Source organism: Lactuca serriola, chromosome 9 (genome assembly GCF_051521515.1).
Source record: "Lactuca serriola cultivar US96UC23 chromosome 9, Lser_US96UC23_V15, whole genome shotgun sequence".
NCBI lineage: Eukaryota > Viridiplantae > Streptophyta > Magnoliopsida > Asterales > Asteraceae > Lactuca > Lactuca serriola.
Genome location: NC_136416.1, coordinates 17,359,503 through 17,366,620, shown reverse-complemented (window position 1 = coordinate 17,366,620; position 7,118 = coordinate 17,359,503). Strand labels below are relative to the sequence as shown.

Below are 7,118 nucleotides of genomic sequence, written 5' to 3'. Positions count from 1 at the left end.
CGCCGAGTGCATGAACCTACTCGGCGAGTAGCACTACAAGAAAAACAGCCTTTTACGACGCTCATTGCGCGTCGTAAAAGGCTCAGACGACGCGCAAATGCGCGTCAAGGAAGGCCCTGTCATAAAGAAAGACGACGCGCTTTTGCGCGTCGTCTATAGACGACGCGCATTTACGACGCGCATTTACGACGCGCGTTTACGACACGCAATGCGTATCAAGGAAGGCCTTGTCATAAAGGAAGACGATACGCATTCACGTGTCGTAACCTTACGACACGCGTGTTAATGACACGCAATGCGTATCAAGAAAGCCACTGTCAAGAAAGGCCATGTCATAAATGAAGATGACACACATTTTTGCGTATCATAATTTTAAATGTTTAAAAAAAATATTATTTATAGATTTTTCTGATTTTCAAATTAAATAATACATTAAAAATCTCATAATACAAAATAAAATACCATAAATAACAAAGATAATTCATTTCACTAATATGTCAAATACAAATAACTATTCCAGTAGTGAGTAAATGTTATAAAAAAAAATGAACTCATTTATATACAATTGCATTATCTAGCTTCCTATGTGCCAAGAACTCTCTGTACAAAATGTTATCTTTGGTATGCATGTCTAAATACCTACTAACTCCTCCTATTCAAAAGATAGCCACCAATTTTCTCAGCAAAGTGTTGAAAAGGTACCTGCAATACAAAATCATTAACAAACATAATATATTTTAATTTTTTATTGAAGTATATGAAAATTGAAGTGGTTAGTTTAGTTAGCTACCTCATTTTCCTGTTTGATATCATGTGTAAAGAATTGTTACATATACATCCTATACAGAGTAATAAAGTAGGAGGTTATTTCCTGTAGTTTACCCATAAAAGAAAGGAAAAAAAAACTTACAGGTTCTGTAATATAGACACGTGCCAGGTCCTTCAAAAGGTGAATTGAGAGAAACAAATACGTTTGCAGCATTCATGAGATTAATACTTAACCTCCTTCCCATAATTATTCTTTGCATTTCATTGTACAATCTGTTAATCAAATTTATATGTAAAAGGGTCATCAATTTGAACTCACGTTCCAACACCTTCTTTGAATAGATTACTATAATTTCTAGCCACAATTCAACTTATAAAAAGGAAAGAAAACAACAATCTAGCTTATAAAAGATTAATAAATAGAGGGCCTGAAATTGCTTAAAGCTCAACACCAGTAATCGCTAATCAATAAGATAATACTTTGTTTTTTTAACTTCTCCAACCATTGGTGGTTGTTGAGTTGACCTGACATCTTGTTGGAAAAATCAGGGCTTCCTTCAACTTCTCTCACTTTGTCCATAAGAAGGGATGATGGGCTTACTTCCTTCAAATCAACATTCAGATTCTTAAACAAAACCTGAAAGGCCACAATAACAATAGTGAATATAGTATATTATCGGAATTGATGTTATAAACTTTTTGATTATGATGTGTGTAATATGATGTATGTGCAGAAGAGTAGGGATCTTGCTGGGTACCATAGTTTTCAGCATAAGTAACCTGAACAAGAAGGGTTTGTCCGCTTGCAGCCCCACCGTATTCATGGTACACATCGACCACACCATGTGTGGCTGCAACTGCAACTGGTTGTGCATACGAATCTTGACTGTTCACCATTGTCCTGCAACCTATATATATATATATATATATATATATATATATATATATATATATTACAACTGCAACTGGTAACACTGTAACTCCTAGGCACCAAGAAGGGTATTTTTGGAAATTGTAAAAGATCAAAAAGGGTATTTCAGGAAAGTGAAAAACCCAAAAGGGTATGTCTGGAAATTGAGATACCTGAACAAGCTCTTCATTTTCAGTAGCACAATTGGGTTTATCTTCATTTTCAGTAGCACACTTGCAAAAATTTTAAACTTTTAAAACCCATCTTAGAAGGACTAAAGGTTAGAAAGGAGAAGTAATGAAGCTATGAGTTGAGAAACGAGTAATCACAGCAAGGTCTCTCAAACAGACCTGCTGTTCAAAACGGATTTACTCCAAAATCTAAAACAGAAAATAGCTTTAACTAAATTTTATAGAAAACTATGATTGTTCAGGATTCCAGAACTATAAAGAACTCCTTCTAACTCCAAAGGATGAATTAAATATGAATTTTACAAAAAGGTGTATCACTTCTATCTCCAACAAGACAGTCAAGTGAGGTTGGCCAATTCTACCCAACTTGTGAGTAGAATTCGTCCATACCAAAATTCAGAGAAGTAAAGGACATACAAATGAAAGTCTCAGAGTTGGAATTGAATGAAAAGCATTTCCCAAGCTCCGGATATAAAATTCACATTGTGGAAAATCACAACACTAGTAAAAGCTGGTGACTGCCCATTGATCTGGAGTCTGGATCAATTCTAACCAATTTATAATTGGAAATAACACCCCATCTGCTCCAGATCTTAAATTCATAATATCAGGAACATATAGAAACTTGGAATCACTCTGGATCCTTTTCCAAGCCTTATAAATGATGAAAACAAAATGACATATCAGAACAGACCCGGATCAGACCTAACAGCAAAGATTCCATTCTTGCACATAGATAAAGTCCTTACCAGTGAAGTTGGGCTGCTTAAGAAAGTTAGCCAACTCAATTTGTGAACTTTGGGAACTGGTTTGGGGTCCGTTTGAGTTCTATAGCTCAAGGTATGATTTTTACAATATGACTATAGATCTGATGGAAAACAGAATCATAGCCACCCGTGATTCCATTGTTAAAAAAAAGTTCTACTAAGAACTGATACAGATACAAGACATGAAATCTAAGTAAACCATTGAGATGAACATGTAGTCAACATTTCATAGATGTAAACATGATATCCCATGCCTCTAACATGGAACATGATATACACATATCAAAACTTTTAATTGAATTTACAAATACATACACTAGCCAAAATCAAGGGATATCAAGTACCTTAGTTGATGACTTGAGTAGTGAACTACAGTCATTTTCTGTGCAATCCATCATGTAGATCATTGGAACTGGGTAAAAGAAGAATAAAAACCAATGAGTGGACAGAAAAAAAAGTAAACAGGTAAAAGGAGCTAAACAGAAAGTTATACCAAATGAAAATACAAATGCCATCTACGCCTTACCATTCCTTGAATGTCTGATATACCTCGCGAACCACAAGTTCTTCCAGCTTATGATCATCAGGTTGAACACTTGTTACTAGCATTGTGATATCAATATCAAAAAGTTTCCACCTCTAAACGAAGGCTGCAAAGATACAAGGTCGAACAAAATTACATTATTACCCTCACGCTAAAAGTAATGGGAATTTAATAGTGATTTATTAAAAGTAAAATTCCAACACTCCACTAATCAGCGGCCTTATCATGGCCCCTCCCTTGTACAATTTCAGGTGTCATACCTTATATTTAGTAAGGAATGGAATATGGGATATGGGAAATATACCTTATATTTAGTAAGGAATTGAATATGGGAAATCATTTCAAAATCTTCAGTGTCTGCAGCCATCACTACAAATTCAGAAAACCCCTATTCAGGTCCCTTGTAACTGTTTAAAAAAAAGAAAAAACAAGAAGTTAGAACCAACATTAAGAACAAAATATCAAAAATAAATATCAAAACAAGTCAGAATAATATTCACAAAGTTGATAAACTTTGGTTAAGAAAAAGAACAAGAAACATAGCCAATTTAGTTAGGCATTGAAACAAACCTGAATAATATCAAGCATTATGCAACTCTGGGAAAAGATAAGAACTTTATGGCCTTCCGGAATAAGATTACCCTGTAATTGAATAAAAAAATCACATTGTAAATTTGTACCTGATGTTATGAAACACACATTCAACTGATTAAGATTTTCACTGCTGTTATGAAAAATCTACATTTGTACCTGATGTTAAGAAAAATCACATTGTACATTTGGATGACCTAGAAGCAAAAGTTTTCACTTTATGTAGAACCATGAACTATATAACAGTGTATGGCATGACCAAGAGAAACTTTATGCTGCAAATCCTTCAAGGATGGTTGGCAACAATCATCTTTCATCTCATTATCAGACCGACTTCCAGCAGCAGCAGCTGGCAAGGAGCTCATTGATTTCTTCTAATAATGGGCATTGGAGTGAAGGTGAGAATGGAAATAATGATATGAGACTACTGTGACCAAGGGTATGATTGTCATTTTCTAACACAACATACCATTTTTCTGTTTTCACCTGGAATTAATTTTCACAAAATAAAAAAAAACATATAAGGTTTTCTCAAGTATCAACTATAAAAAATAAAAACCAATTTCCACTAATCTCGATTGATGTTACTGCTATTCAGATGAAAGAAGAAGAGGAGAGAAGTAAAATAGAGAAAGGAAAAGAAGGAGCTACTGTGGATCTTATGCAAGTGCTTCTTGCCAGCACTAAAGAAGTTAAGGAACAAAATGATGGGTTTGTTGATGTGGTGAAGAAAACCAAAGGAAATAATGGAAATTTGTTTTCAAAAGAAGCTACAGGGGGGGGGGGGGAAACAGTTTTCGAGTCAGGGGAATCAAGGGAATTTCTCGAAAAATGAAGGTTTAGGGGTTTTTGCTGGAAACCGCAAGCAGGGGCAAAAAGGGAATTATCCGAAAATTGGAAATTCTGGGGCTTCTGCTGGAATTCGCTATCAAGGGTATAATGGGAATAATCAGGAAAATTTGGAATTTAGTTTTGATAGAGGTGGGAAGACAGGAGGTAAAAATGGGCAGGGGTATTATGGGAATATTCAGCCAATGAAAGGAAAGTCTAATGATTCAAAGATTGAACAGGGGAAAAGTTGGAAAAGTAACAAGGTTATGGGAAAGAACAAGGATGGGGGTGATGTTTCGGAAGTCAAAGGGTTTGTGGGGAATAGTTCTATGAGTCGGCCTGACCAGGAAGCTAAAAAATCAGAAGCAGGGGTAAATTTTAATGGTAACAGGCAGGGCTATATTCCGAAATCTGGGGCTCGATTTCAAAATCAATATTATGGCTTGCTTTTAAAATCGATTTCATTAATTTTATATAAGAAGGGTACAGCTGACCTAATTTTATATAAGAACTCTAGAACTGATACGTACCTTTCTCTTTGATAATTTCTTTTAAGATGACTATTGTTTAGGGCTATCAACAACACCGTCATCTCCGCTACCATAGTGTAATAAACAAAGCACCATTGAAGGCCCTTCATCATCTTCCGCTGCCATTACTTCCTTGAGTGAAAATTTCGAACTCGATGGGAGAGGAAATGAGTCGCCAATAAGAAATATGAAATCATAAAATCAGATGGGAAGAAATCTGTGAAAAGAGTTGAAGTCGTTTGAGATACCGATGTAAATCCTTAGAAATCTCATTCGAGAAGAGAATGGAGAGCCGCTTCTTTTTTTGGCGCTGAATCGTTTCACCACCGGTCGATCACCACGGAAATAGGATAACTGGAAGCTTAAAATAAAATAAAACCCTACACATATTTGTAATCTTCAATCGTCGGATCTGGGGCAGAAGTAGATGGAAGATGGGAAGTAGAGCAGATGTGAAAATAACCCTCAATCGCTAGTAGGCTATGGAATCGTTAGCTTGTGAAAATTTTGTGAGGCAGTGGATGTGGGTGAGAGGTGGAGACGATGTAGGGTAGATATGAGAGTCATATGGAAATGAATGTAGGAGAAGAAGGCGGGTGTTTAAAAAATTTGGGGATTTCATTTTCCCTCTTAGAGACACACGTTTCTTAAAAAAATATAAAACGACATTCACAGAGGACGCACGAGTGCCCTCCGTGTTTTTAATTTTTTTTACATGAGACACTATTTAAGGGTACGCAATAATGCGTGACCTAAATCCTTAAATTTTTTGAATAGACGACACTCTTTTAATGTCACTCTCCTTTGCGTAACATAAATCACCGAGTGTCGTGGTTTGCACGTCGTAAAAGGCTATTTTTCTTGTAGTGTAGGTTGAAGATACAAGTGAACTCGGCGAGTCCAGCAGTCAGACAACAAAATTTTCGACTTTTTCAAGCATATTGCAACAAGTATCAAACAAACAAACCTAGGCTCTGATACCACTGAAGGGTTTTGAGCATTCTAACACTTCCTAAGTATACATGCAACCCTAATAAACCTTGGATCTATGTTTGTCTAAGATACAGGCAAATAATTATTTTTCCAAGGCTTATATCCTAACTAGCATGGCATGGGGAACTTGAATCAAATAAAGCTAGTAGAAACACTTACCTTGTAGTTGTAGTTGATTGCTTGGAGTTTTAGAGCCTAGCACCAATAGTGTGGATGCCTCAAATGAAAGTCACAAATCACCACAAACTTGGAACTTTGAGAGAATAGTCACCACTTCTCTTGAAATCGGCCCTCACCTCAACATGTGTCAACTAGTGTGATTTCAAGAACCAAGACCTCCTTTATATAGTGTGGTGGATTAGGGTTACATCCATGTAAATCCTAGTACCCATGTCTCTTCATTTCCATGAGATCCATGGGTTAAAGCTCCATGGAGTATCCATGGACTTCTCCATCCAAGCCTAGCCCATTCCAAATAAGCATAAGCCCACACTATATAAATATAGAAGCCCATATTTAATTAGTAATATCTTTGATCACTAAATTAATCCTAGATTAATTATAGATCACTACTAATTAAATAATATGATCTTATATTAATATATTAGAACTTATAATATATTAATAAATCATAACTTGTACTATTCTCAAATATTATCCATAAATTGTTCGGGTGAAGTGTAACCCAAATGGACCATGCTGAGTCGGGTCAAGTACATACCAAATATAGTTATGGACTTAAACACTATATCCAACAATGTGTTCATATTATATGCCATGATCATGTTATGTTATGTTCAGTGAGTTCCGGACATCGGTATGATGCAGTAGTTCAATGTGCTTGATGTCTTTGTGATTCAAGTATGTCTTTGTGTTATGTGTTCCGGACTTTGGTCCGATGCATTATGCAGTATATGTGTTATGCTAGTAGTTGTGATTATGCTATGCTATGTTCAGTCAGTTTCCGGACTTCGATCTGATGCAGAGGGCAAG

At 35.8% G+C, this 7,118-nt stretch overlaps 2 long non-coding RNA genes across 2 annotated transcripts; both read right to left on the bottom strand.

The window, feature by feature from the left end:
- Window positions 1–567: 567 nt before the first annotated feature.
- On the bottom strand, window positions 568–1,206 carry LOC145072156 (uncharacterized). Its single transcript, XR_013690939.1, has 3 exons — window positions 911–1,206; window positions 791–839; window positions 568–702 (listed from the first exon to the last, which is right to left on the bottom strand). It is a non-coding gene; the product is annotated as an uncharacterized LOC145072156 (long non-coding RNA).
- Window positions 1,207–2,655: 1,449 nt separating this feature from the next.
- LOC145074585 (uncharacterized) lies at window positions 2,656–4,068 on the bottom strand. Its single transcript, XR_013691922.1, has 5 exons — window positions 3,931–4,068; window positions 3,751–3,822; window positions 3,485–3,587; window positions 3,163–3,286; window positions 2,656–3,048 (listed from the first exon to the last, which is right to left on the bottom strand). It is a non-coding gene; the product is annotated as an uncharacterized LOC145074585 (long non-coding RNA).
- Window positions 4,069–7,118: the final 3,050 nt, after the last annotated feature.